This window comes from Lycorma delicatula, chromosome 10, assembly GCF_047948215.1.
Source record: "Lycorma delicatula isolate Av1 chromosome 10, ASM4794821v1, whole genome shotgun sequence".
In the NCBI taxonomy this organism is placed as follows: Eukaryota; Metazoa; Arthropoda; class Insecta; order Hemiptera; family Fulgoridae; genus Lycorma; species Lycorma delicatula.
Window position 1 is genome coordinate 106,710,431 of NC_134464.1, and position 18,515 is coordinate 106,728,945.

General features: G+C 32.6%; 1 protein-coding gene across 4 annotated transcripts in view; it reads right to left on the bottom strand.

Annotated features, from left to right (window-relative positions):
• LOC142330985 (arylalkylamine N-acetyltransferase 1-like) overlaps positions 1 to 18,515 on the bottom strand; it is a 535,412-nt gene that overhangs the window by 492,383 nt on the left and 24,514 nt on the right. Inside the window, exon 1 of one of the 4 annotated variants that reach the window (XM_075376487.1) lies at positions 9,135 to 9,284. The exons of the other annotated variants lie outside the window; for them this stretch is intronic. The gene's annotated coding sequence lies outside the window, so the exon portion shown is untranslated. Of the gene's footprint in view, positions 1 to 9,134; positions 9,285 to 18,515 lie in introns of those variants that run through there. 4 annotated transcript variants of the gene reach the window in all.

Below are 18,515 nucleotides of genomic sequence, written 5' to 3' on the forward strand. Positions count from 1 at the left end.
CTGAAAAATCCTTTTGTAGCAATCTTTTAATCTTTTCTGACAGATTTGCGATATTTGGTAATACAACATAATTCTCACTCTTATTATTTTTATTTGGATGGTTGGCTGATATATTATTATAGTGTTTATGAATTGTACGAGAGGTTATCTCTAAAATAAATACCTTTATTGTAAAACAAAATTTATTCTGAAAACTTTATAAATATTTTTTTATTTATTTTAAACTACATACGTTATACTACTTCCCTATATAATCGCCACATGAATTAAGACATTTATCGTAGCGATACACCAGCTTAAATATACCCTCGTCGTATTCTTCTGCTGTTGGTCCATTTATCCACTGATTTACAGTATTTTTAAGTTCATAGTCACCCGCGAATTGCTTACCATTCAAAAATTCGTTCAATTTTCTAAACAAATGGTAATCAGAAGGAGATAAGTCCAGACTATATGGTGGGTGATCGTAAATTTCCCATCCAAATATTCTCAGTAAATCACATGTCGGACCAGCAACATTTGGACGTACATTATCGTGTAGCAAGACGACGCCGTCGGTCAGCCGCCCAGGTCATCGTTTTAAATGGCGCGCCGTAACTTACGTAGAGTTTCACAGTAGATTTCTGCATTTATATTCGTTCCACATGGCATAAAATCAAACAGCAGCGTGCCAAACCGATTCTAAAAGACTGCAGCCATCAGTATGCGTCCAAAAAGGAAGTGCTTGACCTTTGTTGATTTGGTTGGTGATTGAGGATGACGCCATTCAGTTGATTGCCGTTTTCTCTCTGGCGTGTAATACGAAATCGATGTTTCATCGCCGGTAATAACTGAATTAAGAAACTCATCGCTTTTATCTATGTAGCGCATCAAAAATTCCATAGCAGATCCCGTTCTGATTTTTTTGTAACGTTCCGTTAAGACATGCGGCACCCGACGTGCACATACCTTTATGAAGACTAAATAGTCATGAACAATGTAACCGATAATAGCTCTTAAAACATCTGGAAAAAGAAGGGCCAGGTTGGAAATCGTTGAGCGACGATCTTTTCTGATTTCATCATCGACGCGTTTCAACAAATCCTCGGTGATTATCGAGGGCCTCTCCGAATGTTCTTCATCATGCAAATTAATTCCGTTATTTCTAAACCTTTCACATCATTTTCCGACGTTTCTTTCATTCATTTATTATTACCTTCAGAGCAACCAACTGCCTATGAATTTCAGCCGGCTTAATATTCTGATGATTTAAAAAACGTATGATCCACGTATTTCACAGTCAGAGGCAATATAGATTTTTCTATTCATTTTATAATGTAATAACTTACACTTAATCAAAGACACTACAACGCGACAACTTACAGAGAACAGTGCAGCGTGTACATTATACATATATACTTGTGGCCGTGAATGGGACAAGTTCGCCAACCTTAAGGAGAGAAATCTCTCAGCGGTCTTTACTTTAGAGTTATCCCTCGTATTTTTAAATATTTTATTATGACATTTTCCGGATAATTATTATTTATTAATATATATATATACATACATACATACATTCACAGTATTTACAAGTGATTCCAAATTGTACGGCAATCTCTTGGTAGATAATTCTATATTCTTTCTTTCTAAAAATAAGAAAAATATTTCATAAAAATACAGGTCAAAAACCGTTCGTTAGTGAGTTTCAGCTCACGAAACATTTAACCCTGTTTTCTGCTTCCTCTGTGAAATTAAACCGTACTACAATTCTTGGGGTATAAATTGAGGAATAAATTTGGTGCTTGTTTGTAGTTTTTTGGTCTAAAAAATTGACTAAAAATTGTTCCAGAACTCGATTTCACTTAAATTTTAAGAAAAAGGGGATAAAACACGAAAACAATTTATCGGAAAATACACTTTTGTAAGTATGGAATAAAATAAATTTATTAACTTACCGATAAACGAATAAAAATTTCAAATTAACTTCATACAGAATTTAATTCTGACAAAATTGATGTAAATAACGTCTATTAAAATTAAACACAAATTTTGAATCACTCTGTTTATATATAAATTTATTTTCATTTGTTTTTAACTACTAGTAAAAAGAAAAGTGAATTGTCAGTAATTAATAAATGCGGAACGAGTAATGCGTGCGCAAATGATCACTGCAAGAACTGAAATATGTATCATAAAATTTATTTTTAACACATTTTTTAAAATCGCGCAGTGCCAAGACGATAACTTTAGACATAACTGAACTACTACGATTAGCTGTTACTACAATCACACAAAGATTACCACGCTAACCCATCCAAACATCGCTAATTCTAAGGGAAACTGACAAGTCCAGTAATTTTCTGTTGGTTTCTTCACAGAGTCAAATATACAATTTCATATCAGCATGTCAAACCCTTCGATATACTGTTGATATTCACTCCAATAGTGAGACTATCATTCAATTCACCATAGGGATTGATTGTATAGTGAACATCATTACTCTCAGAGAAATCAAATCTGATTGGTATTTCAAGTGTGATACATTACATTTGTCATAGTTTAAAAAATATTGGAATAGATAGTGTATAAAAAGACATCGATATGCCTTTTCTTTTGTGAAATAATGTGTAGTATACATTGTTTTATTCACTAAAGAAATTTTTTATACATTATGTACCAGCTTAAACACTTTAATATATCTCTCATCTCACACAATCATCGTTCATAATACACAATGTAATGATATTAGAGAATCTAAAACTATGCATAGATTCCGATGCTGTATGAGTGTTCTTATGTTGTACTCTATGAGGGATAAGAGCACTATTTTCAGATTTCGTTGTTGGAATAATAATAATTTATAAAAACCCCTTATCAACAACTTTTTTATATGAGTACAAGTACTTTTGGATACCAAATCCATCTTCAGGATCTCAAACATTTTTATATTATTTTTAAAATAACAAAAGTAAAACTTAATCGTATGTAATTCGTTATATAAAATGTAAAAATGTACAACAGTGGTCATTATGTTTTAAAAAAAAAATTATGTCGACCTTGCGTCCAGTCATAATAAACGTTTCCAAGTTATGGTAAAATTGAAAACAAACGGCATGGTCAACCCACTCTATTGTTTTAGTTCAGAACTTTCCTATATAATCCAGGTTTATCACAAATGAATGGTGCGGTTTCAGTAATTCATAGGAAGATTGTAGGGAAATTTCTAGATGTTATATTGGTATCCCTGAAAGCCTACAACCCAAAAGTTTGTTTATCAGCAGTTGTAACCACAACGTCAGTTCTTGTATTGTTGTTGCGGTGAGTTTAGCGAGTTACTATGTTAACTCGGATGTTACTCGGATAAAGACAAAGCAAAGTGTGTTTTATTGATGGCTGAATTAAAATCCGTAATTTTAGTTCAACGTGTGTTTTGACGTGAATTCGGAAGAGATCCACCACACAAAAATAACATAACATGTTGGTTCAAACAATTCGAAGAAACTGGATCGGTTAAGTAACAGAAATCAACCGGCAGACCGATCAAGTGTACCAGACTAAACGGTTGAACTAATTAGACAATCGGCAATTAGAAGTCCTGGGAAGTCCATCCCCCGTCGAAGCGTCGAATTAGGTATTCCAAAATCAACAGTTCACAAAGTTTTACATAAAAAACTGAAATTACACGCTTATAAAATCCAGATACTGCACGAATTGAAACCCGATGATGGTGTAAAACGTTACAACTTCGCTGTTGAAATGTTGGACAGAATAAGTGAAAACGAATCATTTTTAGATGATATAATTTTTACAAACGAAGCTACATTCCATGTGAATGGATGTGTTAACAGACACAATTCACGCATATGGGGCTCTGAAAACCCACACGCAATTATTGAGAAACAACGCGATTCGACTAAAGTTAATGTTTGGTGTGGTGTGATGAAAAATCCTGTAATAGGGTCTTTCTTCTTTGCTGAAAAAACAATTAATGGAGTTGTGTATCTTGACATGTTAACCGATTATTGGTTTCCTCAGCCGGATGAACTCGAAAACATTCATCGACTTCATTTCCGACAAGATGGTGCTCCCCCGCACTTCAATGCGTCGGTCACGGACGCTTTAAACGAAAAATTTGGAGATCGATGGATAGGCCGGCAAGGACCCGTACTTTAGCCTCCAAGGAGTCCAGACCTGACACCTTGCGATTTTTTCTTGTGGGGGTACATCAAAAGCGTTGTTTATACACAAAAAATTCGCGACCTAAACCGCTTAAAAATAGGATTAATGAAAAATGACAACCATTAACGAAGAAATGTTAACTAATGTTTGGAGAGAAGTTGAGTATCGTTTGGACATTAGTCGAGCGACTAAGGGCGCAGATATTGAAATTTATTAATTATGTAAAAAAATGTTTGAGACGACAAATTTGAGAAATAAAAAACATAAACTGTAAGTAATTCTGTTTTAATTTAAACCATGTTCAAAACCGCACCATTCTTTTATGATAACCCTGTATATCACTGTCAAATCTTGTTTGTTCATTCATTAATTTATTATTATTAAGATATACTCGTGTTTATTATTTTTTAAGTTATTAGTACCTCGCATATTATTTGAAAAATCAAGAATTTCAATAAAATTTTCCGAATTATAATTATGGTTATTATTGATAATGTGTTTAGCAAAATTAGACCTTTCTATTTGACAATTTTTTATACCATTGATATGTTCTCGTATTTTAACTGAAAAAGATGGATTGGTCTTACCAATGTATTTTAATTCACAACTCACGCATTTTAACTATATACGCCTTGTCCATCTCCTCTTCCTCCTTTTTCCTGTTTAACCTCCTGGAATTACCGTCAGGTATTGCTTCAAAGGTTGAATGAGAATGATATATATGAGTGTAAGTGAAGTGTAGTCTTGTACAGTCTCAGGTTGAACATTCCTGATATGTATGGTTAACTGAAATCCAACCACCAAAGAACACCGATATCCATGATCTAGTATTCAAATCCGTATAAAAGTAAATGCCTTTACTAGGACTTGAACGCTGGAACTCTCGACTTCCAAATCAGCTGATTTGCGAAGATGCGTTCATCACTAGACCAACCCCGTGGGTTATGCCTTGTCCATCTAAATTAATTTGTATTATTTATGTTTTATTATTTTCTTGTACGTTATATATATATATATATATATATATATATGCAGTTTTTAAACCAAATAATTTAAATATTCTGTTAATTTTTTTATAATTTATATTATATTCGAGTTTATCATAACTATTATCTTTATTATTATTAGTTGATTCTGTGTTATCTTTTATGAAAATTTTGTATTTTATTCTATTATGTAATTTGTCTATTAAACTTTTATTATACAGGTTAGTTACTGCGATGTTCTTAATATTATTTATTTCGGTTTTTAATTTTATATCATCATATTTTAAATATTTTAAGGTTGTAAATATTAAAGCATTATATGTGGCCATTTTTCGGTTCGAAGGATGAAAGGATTCATAATGCATTATTGTATTTTGCTTTGTTTCCTACAATCATCAATGTTTAGTTTTTTTATTAAATGTTAGAAACTTTTATTGTGACTGGAAGCTAAGTCAACATAATATTTTTTTAAAACATGATGACCACTGTTGTACATTTTTACATTTTACATAACGAATTACATACGATTAATGAGTTTTACTTTTGTATTTTAAAAATAATATAAAAGTTTTTGAGTTCCTGAGATGTATTTGGTATCCGAAAGTACTTCGGATACCAAATACCAACAACGGATTACCAACAACCAAAAAGTTTTTGGTAAGTAGTGTTTATAAATTAATAGTATGTATGATCGTACCAACGGGCCATGTTTGATAAAATTATTCTTTGTTGGATTTAATTTATGTGTTTCTACAGACTTCATAAAATTGAATCATAGATAAAGCAAAGTAATTTTTGTAAAAACACGTTTTTCAAGATAAATATTATATTTCTTGACAAAGGCAACATTTATTTAGGCAAAAATAACAAGTTATTTTTTCTAAAATAATTCCTCCGGTGTTATGATAATTATTTATTTCTGCCTAACCCTGGTTTAAATCCAAACGAAGGTAAACACTTCTAGCAGGACAAAATATATGTGACAAGTTTTTATACTTTAGATCTGGAAGGTGCCAGGTTCAACTTATAAATCTGGTGATGTCTGTTTACACGTTATAAATTTTAACATCGTATTCTTAATTGTTATCTTTGACGTTTTGAGTATAACTCTTTTTTTTAACATTCAAAGTACTATTTAATGTTAGTAAATGTGGTTTAATTAACGTTACGTTATCTTTTTTCATAAGTTGAATTTATTTGCAAAATATACACTACTCAAACGTAATTAATTGTTTTATTTAGATTAGCTCATTTAGAAATCAGTTTATCATAAAACAAATTTTAAAATAAAATCTAATTAAAATAAAACTTGTTAAAAGTAAACAACAATAGTTTTCCAATTATTCTTATAATATTTTCTTTTTGAATTTGGTTTCAAACAAAAAGTAAATAATTACTAACCATTAAATTGATCCAGAATTCAAATAATAATTTACGTAAGAAATGTAAAAGTATTATTTTTAACTTTTTACATATCTTTTAATTTCCCTACTAAGTAGTGCTGTAGCTAAGCTACAGCTTTAGAAGGGAAACCCACCGGGTTGGTCTAGTGGTTAACGCGTCTTCCCAAATCAGCTGATTTGGAAGTCGAGAGTTACAGCGTTCAAATCCTAGTAAAGCCAGATATTTTTACATGGATTTGAATACTAGATCGTGGATACCGGTGTTCTTTGGTGGTTGGGTTTCAATTAACCACACATCTAAACGGTAGGTACCAAAGGCTAAACAGGAAAAAGAAAGAAAGAACCACCAATGAACACTGGTATCCACTATATAATATTCAAATCTGTATTAACTGCTTATATTAGAGTAAATTATCTTCACCTTGCTGCTACAACATAAGTTTCTCATGGCCTTCGACTAAGAATAGTTCAATAATTTTATTCCCCTTACAATCTGAACCTTACACCAAGTGACTATCACCCATTCTTGTATCTTAAAATCTTAACCACACATCTCAGGAATGGTCGAACTGAGAATGTACAAGACTACACTTCATTTACACTCATACATATCATCCTCATTCATCCTCTGAAGAATTATCTAAAACGGTAGTTACCGGAGGTTAAACAGGAAAAAAAAAAGAAAAGCTTTAGAAGGGAAAAAATTGTAATCGGTCTAATTTGGGAGTATGCGGTTTTCACCGGATCTTTACGTTTTGACACCTAAAGAACCCAAAAAACCCAAAAACTAGATGGAAATTTTCCGCATGTACGTAGTATGTACGTGTGTATTCGATATCGCCCTCTAAGTCACCTTATATTTCCAGAACTACTCGATCGATTTTGACAAAATTTGGTCAGATTACTTCTATATTTGGAGCGTTGATGCCGTTAAATTTTCAACTTAAAAGATCAAGAGGGTGAGGATGTAGAGCAAAGTCACTCTCAGTATCTCGAGATTTCGCCTAATTAAGGTCTTATTTTTCTTATATATCTGTTAACAATTAAAAAATAATAATAATTTTTTTTTTCTTAATTATGCACCGCAAAAAATTCTCTAAATAAACTAGAGGCTAAGTGGGTATACTGCGTCATTAGTAACCCCAATCACCACAAAGAGCGCTAGTGTAGTACTGACGTACACCGTTGTAGTTGTCTTTTTTTCTTTTTTTTTAACCTCCGGAACCAACGTTAGGTATTGCTTTAGAGGATGAGATGAATGATTTGTAGCTTGTGTGAAAATGCCATGCCTGGCCGGGATTCGAACCCGGGACCTCCGGATGAAAGAATGAGACGCTACCACTCGCACCACAACGGCCATATCGCGTTGAACACACCGGTTCTCCTCTGATCACCAAAGTTATGCAACGTCGGGCGCGGTTAGTACTTGGATGGGTTATAGTCGTCTGCTATATTGTAACGTTACAGGTAATCGGTAGAATTAAATAAACGAATAATATTTAAATTGCAAAACAATATTTAAAGTGGCCGCTAGTACCGCCACACCCGCGCAAATGAAATACGGTATGCGCCGCGCGCTTTAATTAAAATCATGTGAATTAAATAAATAAAAAATATTACATTTAAATAAAACGATAAATTTTTTTAATTAAGTTGTGTGTATAAGCCATGCATTAAAAAAAAACCGCGTGACAGGAAGGTCTTACAACTGTGTTGTCATTTTTTTTTTTTTTAAATTTTGTAGCAAATCTACAAATAAATGCTGCGGCATGAAAAAACTCATTCACAAGAAAACATAAAAGGAGGGAAATCTAGGTCTTGATAAAAATATGAAAATAATTCAGAGAAACGAATATCAACCGTGAGCTAAGACACTCTGCAATATGGGAGTATTATTATGCTATTTTTACTTTTATACATATACCTTACATTCTAATAATAATAAAGTTAAAATAATTTTTAACTTTACTTCTTACGCTGGGATTTTTCTACCAATTTTCTAGAAAATTCATCAAAAAATCTTCTAAATTTACAAAAACGTTTTCTTAGTGTAACGTAAGAATGTATAATGTATATTGTATAATAATTTAATATTAAGTATGAAAAAATCTATATTCTAATTGTTAAAATTTTTTATTCAAAAAATATATTTCATCTCCTTTTTGTCAGTTTATTAGGTGATATATTTTTTATTAGTTTTTATGCATTCTACAAATAATTCTGCCAACATAATAAAAACTATTGAACATTTAAATAACAAAAATAGGAGAGTCAACTTATTTTATTCTATGGGCCGCAGTCATCATCGAAAAGTTACTGATCAGGATTGCACATCAGACGAAAAAGTTCAATTTAATTCCTTTCACCTAAGAACTAACTGATTTGAAAATAAAGTATTAGCCTTTATCTGTTTTGTCAAATTGTGGTTAAAATGTTTTTGATAACAATGACTTTTATAGAATAAAGTAGATAAAAGTTTAGTTATTTCTTTTGAAAAAATATAGTTCACGAGTACGCTCGCGCTGTGTGTGTGTATTCGCGCGTACGTGTCTGTGTATGTGCGATTATTTTAATATATTCGACTTACCGATATTGGAAGAATATTATATACAAAAAAAAAACTGCAGTTCAAACAGAAGATAAAATTTACAATAAACACACCCAAATTCACTGATATAGTATACAGATATGATTAACAAACCACTAACATACCCGCTTCCGCCTTCTACGTTTTTATGTAACCTATTTAATGAATTTACATTATTTTATAATATCCCCCTCTTAAAGAAATTTATTTTTGATAACATATATGAGTTTTCTCTCATTCATACAATCTCTTTCTCCGTTACACGTTCTATTAAATATCGAAAATTATCACACACGCGCAAACATTAGGATCGCAAATATGCAACACATTTATTCATACGTATTTCGTGGCTGCCTTGCTATATCTTATCACGTTTAAATTATTATTAATAAAATAAAAAAAGCAAATATAAAGAAAAATCAGAACACAATGTATTGCACTTGAACTGTGTAATACTGATAAATATTATTTTTTAGTAAAAAGTGTTTAAAACGTTACGTACATTTATTATTGTTATTACTATTACATATATCTGTATAAATAAAATTTTTTAAGACCGATAAAACTCCTAAAAACACATACAAATATATATACACGAGGTCTGTAAATAAAGTAATGAGACTATTTTTTTTTTTTTTTTTTTTTTTTTTTGGCAGCCAAAGTGGCAACACTGTAAAGTAACTAATAAGCATATGATTATATGAACAACTGATTTATTAGGTATTAATATTTTTAGTCTATTATTGCTACGTGAGACGTAAACAAACTTTTCGTGAAAGGAGTTTTTGTTGTGCGTTACAAAAAATGAGTGATACTAATTATGAGCAACTGTGCAATCAAGTTTTGTGTTATACTCGATGCGAATGCTACTGAAACTTTTTCAAAATTGAAAAGGACGTATGGAGATGACGCACCGATACGAGCTCAAATTTTTAGGTGGTTTAAAGCATTTTCAGATGGCAAGGAACAGTTGCGGACGATCCACGCTCTGGAAGACCGTTAACGTCAAAAAGTGGCGACAATGTTGGGCGAATCAGAGACTTGATACGGTACGACCGGCGATTAACTGTCAGAATTTTTGAAGAACAATTGAATTTGAACCGTACCACAGTCCATCAAATTTTGACAAGTGAATTGGACTTTAAAAAAGTTTGTGCAAAATTGGTTCCAAAAAACCTCACTGTTGAACAGAAAAACAACAGGGTGGAAGTGTGCCGCGATCTTCTAGAGCGAATTGAAATTGATCCTGATTTAAAAAAAAAATGTTATTACTGATGATAAATCTTGGATATTTGAGTACAACCCAGAAACAAACGCCAGAGCAAGGAGTGGCACATTTCAAACTCACCAGGCCCCAACAAAGCAAAAATGAGCAAATCAAAACAATGCTAATTTGTTTCTTCGATAGTAATGGCATTGTCCATAAGTTGTTTTTGCCTAGAAGACAGACTGTAAATCAATATGGTAACCGAAAAATTCTTGAAAGACTGCGGAAAAGATTTGCCCGCTTGAGACCAGCCATCAAAGACAACTGGATGCTGCATCATGACAATGCATGCACCTTGTCACACTGCACTCTCAATTAATGAGTTAAAGAAAAAACATTTCTTTAACATAAGTTAAAGTCAAAGAAAAACATTCCTGTAGTTCTTCAACCACCTTATTCACCTCACTTGAGTCCTTCAACGTTTTCCTGTTCCCGATTTAAAAACGAAAAAAACACTCAAAGGGCACCATTTTGGAACAGTCGAAAACATAAAAAAAAATGTTACCGACCATATATTCCGGTTTCTGAATTCCAACACTGGTATGAAGAGTGGGGAAACCGTTTGAAGCGTTACGTGGCTTCCCAAGGGAACTATTTCAAAAGTGATAAGAGTCCATGTATAATTGGATTGTAAATAAAAAGTTTTTCTGAAATGAAAAGTCTCATTACTTTTCTCCCTACTTTCTCAATTGTAGACCTCGTGTGTGTGTGTGTGTGTGTGTGTGTGTGTGTGTGTGTGTGTGTGTGTGTGTGTGTGTGTGTGTGTGTGTGTGTGTGTGTGTGTGTGTGTGTGTGTGTGTGTGTGTGTGTGTGTATATGCGATCAGGGTTTGCTTCGGTCGTCCGACCATCTAGCCTGCCCATTGGACTCCGCTGCGTTCATTAAAATCAAGCTTGTAAAATGATAATGATAAATACAAATTAAAGCCTGTTCAATTTATAAAAAGTCAATGTGTTTCTTCAGAGCAATTGTTTGGTCAGTACAGGACCGAAACTTGAGTGGTCCAAGAATGTGAGTTTCAAAACAGTCGGCCTCCGTCTTAAAAATGTTAGTTATAACTGGTAAGTCGTGCTTAGTACGGGTAAAGATGTATTTTGCTTGGCTCTTAGCGTTATCCGAGAAACACCATTAAGAGGTGACCGTATACCGTTTCTCATTTTTTTTTTTTTTTTAACTTTTATTTTACTTTTATTTTTTACTTTTTTAACTGTTATTTTTTTTTACTTTTATTTTATGATTTTTTAGCCAATTAACCGGTGCAGGTGCAGCCAGTCGCGTCGCACACACACTAACAGTGACAGTGGGTGTATTAGTTGAGCCGCCGCGCCGTGCACCGTCGTACCTCTTAAAAAATCAAAATCAAAAAACCCGAAAATAGTTTTTAAATATTTATCTGAAGGGTGTTTTCAAGCTTAAATCTAGTGAATATCTTGTTTAGTGTAGTCGGAAATGGAATAAGTTTCAATCATTGTTGTGTTAATAAAACAGTATACTCACAGAATACTGACTTCAGTAACTTTTTATGGATTCTTGTAAGAACTTGATATTGTATCCATATTTTTCATCCAGTTAATATTTTTTATAGTGTCAGTCGATAATAGAAAAACCATTAAAGTAAAAAAGGATACACAGTCTGTACAAAAAGTTTCAGGACTGAGGCTGTAAAACCAACAAAAAGAACGGGAAAAATTTATTCGTATTTAAGCTTCACCTTTCTACGCGATAAAATATTTAGATATCGGAGTATATAAAGTTTACCAAAAACTCTAAAGAAATCTTCTTTTGAAATAGCCTGGTGCCTGTAACAATTTCTTCTTCTATGAAATGTACAGATTCGTTCCTCTACCTTTAGATAGGTACCTTGACTTTAGGAAATAGAAAATAGTCTGCAGAGACTATATCTGGTAAGAATATGGACCAGCACTGTCACTTGTTTGTCCTAAAACGTGCCATACAGTGATGACTGGGTGAGATGACGCATTGTCGTGAAGCAGGAACCAATTCTTAATTTTATGAAAATGCTATCGCACCCGACGAGTTCGATTCAATAAACGATTCAGGACATCTTGATAGACAGCAGCAGTAATTCACGCTCCGCAGACAGCTCGCAGCAATTCACCCACCCGATCGACGTTTTCATGGCTACAGTTATTTACCAGCCTCCTCCTGTATCAGCATCTTCTAATGACATCCAATCATCACGAAAACCAGAAAATTACTCAAACGCGGCATAGGATTATCATTATGTACTTGTTTTATAACTCAAACGTATCTGTAGCATTTTTTTCAAAAAACAGAATTTTATGTTCGCATGTTGTTCTATTTTTTAAAATCCGACAACAGGCAGAAAAAGATATTTATGAAAATAAATATGCAACGCTAACCCAAAAAGAATAAGTTTTGATTATGTTGTTCACAAAGCTTCTCTCAACAAGTTACAACCTCGCCCAAAAGATTGCACTAAGGTTTCGTTTTTATAGCCTGAGTCCTGGAACTTTTTGAACAGACTGTATACTCAAATTCTTTTTAAAATATCCATGCAAAAATATATTACACAACATACAAGTTACTAAAATCGTTTTCTGAATTTTAGTTTCGATTTATAATGTATTTTTAAACATATTTTTAGATACAAATAATAATTTTACAAAAATTTCTTGAACCTGCTAAAAATATTTTATTATATTAGGTTCTGAGTAATCGGAAGGAATGAGCTTTCTGTATACTCTTATCATATGAATAATAATAATAAAAAATGAAAATTTATTTATCAAACATCAATTATTATAACAATTTAATATGATGTCAATACTCGTGATTTATTAATGTAAATAAAATAAAAACAGTGTTAAACCGCGTTCTGTATAAAAGAAGAATTAAAAATCGAGTTGGAAGTTTCTCCATTTAAATTACAGTAGAAAGAAAAAAAAACATATAATAATTAAATTATAAAAAATATATATATCTAAGGAGAAAAACAATGAAGATATTAAGATTTGCTCATGACGTAGTTATTTTGACACCATGCATTTATTTTAAGGAGAGAAATTTAATTTCAAAATGAGAACTAAATTAAACTTAACGAAATATGTCAGTAAGAAGAATATGAAACTATTAAATATTAAAGGAATAAAATAAACTAGAAGTGGGAGAATTCTGTTATTTAGGTTGTAAAATGAAAAAGGCTGAACTAAGTAATGCAGAGATTAAAAGTACTGGTAAAAGCAAGGAGACCTTCATGCAGGAAAGAAATCTTTTTGTTATCAAATATAAATCTGAGAATAAGAAAGAGAATATTTTTACGTTAGTCAAACATGAAAAATAGGAAAAATAGAGAGAGAAAGAATAAAGGAGAATGTTGAAGTTAGGTGAGTTAATGTATGAAATGAAGAAAGAAGTCTTTAGGAAAACAGGAGAGGAGAGATATTTGTAGTTGTTTCTTGTGAAGAGGCTATAAAAAATATATAATAGAGTAATATATAAAAAAAAATACAACCCCAGTAGGTACCTCAAAGAAGAAAAAGAATAATAATATACACCTAACTATATACAACCCAACTCACAGGATAGTTTGTTTTAATATAAGTTGTTCCCCGTTCCTAGGGAAACGATTGCCTTTTTCCTTCCTATCCTACCAAACAAAACAAAATAAAACCTTCTTTTTTTGTGTGTGTTTCTGTTTCTATGTTTCAGATTCCACAGCCAACACAACACAGGCAATTGACTGCGACCACGCGGTCCTCCCAGCCCCTTCCCGGACACAAGTGTGCCTGGATGATTTATTTATTATTTTTATATAAGAACTCCGTTTTTTATTACTTCAAATATCAAGGCGATCGCCGCTCCCAATCCGCGACATACTACCCCATTGTAAGTTCCTTAATTCCTATTACCTTTCAAGAAAGAAGAAGAAGGAACGAGCCAAGCAGCCGTCAGCCGCAGACCGAAGAAAGAAGAAACCTGCACTTTCCCCCGTTCAGCCCTGTAGGGTCACGGGACTTTTTAAGGTTAGTGGCGTGTAATTTGATTACGGCCAACTCACAGAAAGCGTAGGCCAAAGAAGAAAGAAGAAGTCAACAAAAGAAGAAAGAAGACCCACAACGCGACTCACCGCCACGGACTGGAATCCGGTAGAATAGCCCAGCAGAGAAACAGCGTAAAGGACAGCCACAAAAGATCATTATCTACAATCCTCTTACCCACCTTCCTCAAAACTTACAATTTGATTCAGTCAGCACTGGCGACTCCCTTCGGAGAAGGAGGCGCATTGCTTCCTCCAAATAACTAGGGTCCCGGTAGGCGTATTCCTACGAAAGTACTTCAGCGGACGGATTGAAGGGAATAACGCCGGGAGTACGAGGTTCAAAAGCTTAGTCTCCCACGATCAGATCCAGTAAATAATTTTCACGCTGGTCCATACGGGTAGGAACGCAAATTACCAAATCCGTCCATAAATAAAACTTAAAATTTATAACCGCCACTAAATAACCCGTGAAACCCGCCTGATAATATATAGATACAGCAACAAGGAACATTTTCCAGGCTCTGCGATCTGTAGGGAAAAATATTAAAACTGCCGCCACTCTTGTGTTCCGTTCCGTTCTGATATAAAAAGCTCAATTATAAACTTATAAGCCTTTTTGTCAGTAACGGGAATATTAAAAAACCAACGTCTGATAAAAATAAGGATATGTATTGAGGAAAAATGAAGATACCGCTAGTGAGCGTCAACTAAGACTGTCTGGAATCCGAAAACGTATAGTATTATTTCTTAGATATAATATACCAAACATGGGACACCGTTGGTATTAAAACAATTGTATAAATTAAGTTTCCACGTGCTAACAATTTAAAAAGTGTAAATCTTTTTATTATTACTTTCGGAGCTGTTACTCCATCTTCAGGGATTTTCTAAAAGATGTTAATGTAAATTTAAATCAATAATCGTTTTTAAATTAAACTGTTATGTTCATAATAGTCGGTCGTCAAAAATAAAATTAATTCGTCCGTCAATAAAACAGTAATGTCATGGATTAGATTTACACTTTTTAAATTGTTGGTATGTGGAAATTAATTTATCTAATAGTATTATTTTTACTCGAACTTTTCCAATTTTTTTTTTTTCATTTCAAGTAAAAAGTAATTTTTAATGTCAAAATTACACCAAGCTTCATAACGTTACACTTAAATTATCCAGTATTAAGGATAGATAACAAAAAAGTGAAAAAAATTCTTCAAATCATTCACGTACACAACATAATAAATTTATTCCCTTCATTTAAAACAAATTTTACTGAAGTAAAATTTGTTGATTAATTGTTAATTAAGTACTAAAAGTATTCGCTAAGTTCATAAGTAGAAAACTTGAACAAGACCCCATTAGAAATTTCCTTTACAAAATGTAATAATTTATCAAAATTTTGTGAAGAGTAAATTTTGGATATACTTTACCTTTTTTTTCTTTTTGTAAAGTTTGTTAAAAATACTACTGATTTATTTTATAAGACGATTTTTTTCTCTTTTTTCTTTATATTTTTAACACTAACAAACAAATTTTAAGAAGGATTTTTTTCTTTTAATATTCATTTTCTAAAATCTTTTGCTAAATATTATCCACAATAAGTTAAAATAACAAAAAAAGAAGAGAATTATTACACACCTTTCTTTTAAAGTTTAATTAAATACAGTAGATATATTTTTAGAGACCTCCAAGGAACCGATGATTTTAGGTCATTATAACCGATAGTCACGATAACCGATGTTTAAGTAGCTTAGTGGTACTACTTTAATATGCCATCTACACGGATATTGTAATACAATATCACGTAGATGGCAATTATTAATAATAATAATAGCAATAATTTATTACCGCAATAAAATAATATATAAAAAAAATATGCAGTAATAAATATAAATACGGTAGAGTAGAAGATAGAGAACAAATTTTAAAAATTAATTTTTCTGCAAAAAGTCGGTTATTTTGCTTTGTTTAGAACATTTGGTGTTGTAATACAGTTTTTGAAGGTTCTTTTCTAAAGAAAAACAAACATTCTTTATTTCTTCATTAGCAATTTCTGTAAAACTGAGAAACCGGCAAACGGTTTTCATTGCCTCTAAAACTTCTGGAAGATATGGCGTGTAGATGTCTTCAACGTTGTGATTATTTATGTCCCCGTCTATTTCTGCTAGTACTGATATCATCATCATCATCTGTTACAGTTTTGTGCATTTCTAAATCTTTGTCAACATCTTGATAATCTTCAAACAATGCATTTGATAACGATTGGTTTTGCAGACTATTGCCCCCTTTAAAAATTCATTTTGCCCCCATTTAAAGATTCTTCTTCGCATGCGACGTCAGTAACTTCGCCAGCCTGTGATAAAAATCCTACATGTCAAAAGAAATTTGTTACTGTCAGCGGAGAAACCTCATTCCATAATCTTTCTACATAATTATAGCATCCAGAATAGTTATTTGTGTTTCCTTTTTTTGATCTAAATCCTGTGCCATTTGTAAAATTAGGTGTTTTTCGTAGTGAACTTTTACCGAATTGATTACGATCTAAGAGCTGTTGTTTTCGGTGGTAAGAACACTAACTTTGTACAGAAAAGATTTTCAACGTGTGGATGAGCCAGACAGTTATCAATGAGCAGCAGTATTTTGTTATTTTCAATCTTTAATTCACAGTTCCATTTTCGTAACCAATACGTAAATTATTACTTGTCATCCAAGCTTTCTTGTCACTTTCGTATATAACAGGAAGCGATTTCAAATCTTTAAAACATCGGGGTTTGACACTTATCCCGATAACCAGAAGTTTATTTTTTTGTCAGTTCCAGTCATATTTGTAGCAATTAATTCTATTAGTCTTCTTTTTTTTTTTTTGATAATTTTTCCCTAAACTTGTTTCACCTTTAAACCGAAGGGTTCTTTTTGGCGTCAGTTTAAAAAAAAGACCGGATTCATCAGAATTATAGATTTTTTTGCCCGAATAGCCCTCTTTTAATTTTTGCCAAATGGTTTCTAGCCATTTTTTCTGAGACACCGGTTGGAACTGCTACGGCCTTGCCGCTTATTCTCCCCAATACAATATGGTGACGCTGACGATACCGTTCTATCCAAATTGAAGTTATTTCACTGGTTTACCGAATTTTTCAGAAAAATCGTTCGCCGTAGTTTGCTATATAGGGCCGCTAATATGGTTATCTATCACTAGCGCTCTAGTATTTAAACCTTAACAGAGCTTGGTCTACATCATTACGTTGACTAGGCCGTAATTTTTTTTGATTTCTTAGAATTTGTTTCAAAATTTTTCTTAATTTTTTCACGGTTCTTCCATATCTCCGATATTGGCCAATGACCTACGCCTAATTCTTGGGCGGTGTTCTTATTAGTTTCACCATTCTCTAACCGCCAGAAAATGTGCGCCTTTTTCTATATCGTGAATGTTTTTCGCAAAATAATAATTAAATCAATATTAAATGAATTACGCAGGATACGTAAAGTAAAATACTGTACCCGCACGATATGACACGCTCGAAGGAAAAGAGTAATAACAACTGAATGTGACTGCTTCAGTTTACAATAATCTAGCACTTTTTTTTTTTTTTGTCTTCAGTCATTTGACTGGTTTGATGCAGCTCTCCAAGATTCCCTATCTAGTGCTAGTCGTTTCATTTCAGTATACCCTCTACATCCTACATCCCCAACAATTTGTTTTACATACTTCAAACGTGGCCTGCCTACACAATTCTTCCCTTCTACCTGTCCTTCCAATATTAAAGCGACTATTCCAGGATGCCTTAGTATGTGGCCTATAAGTCTGTCTCTTCTTTTAACTATATTTTTCCAAATGCTTCTTTCTTCATCTATTTGCCGCAATACCTCTTCATTTGTCACTTTATCCACCCATCTGATTTTTAACATTCTCCTATAGCACCGCATTTCAAAAGCTTCTAATCTTTTCTTCTCAGATACTCCGATCGTCCAAGTTTCACTTCCATATAAAGCGACACTCCAAACATACACTTTCAAAAATCTTTTCCTGAGATTTAAATTAATTTTTGATGTAAACAAATTATATTTCTTACTGAAGGCTCGTTTAGAATCTAGC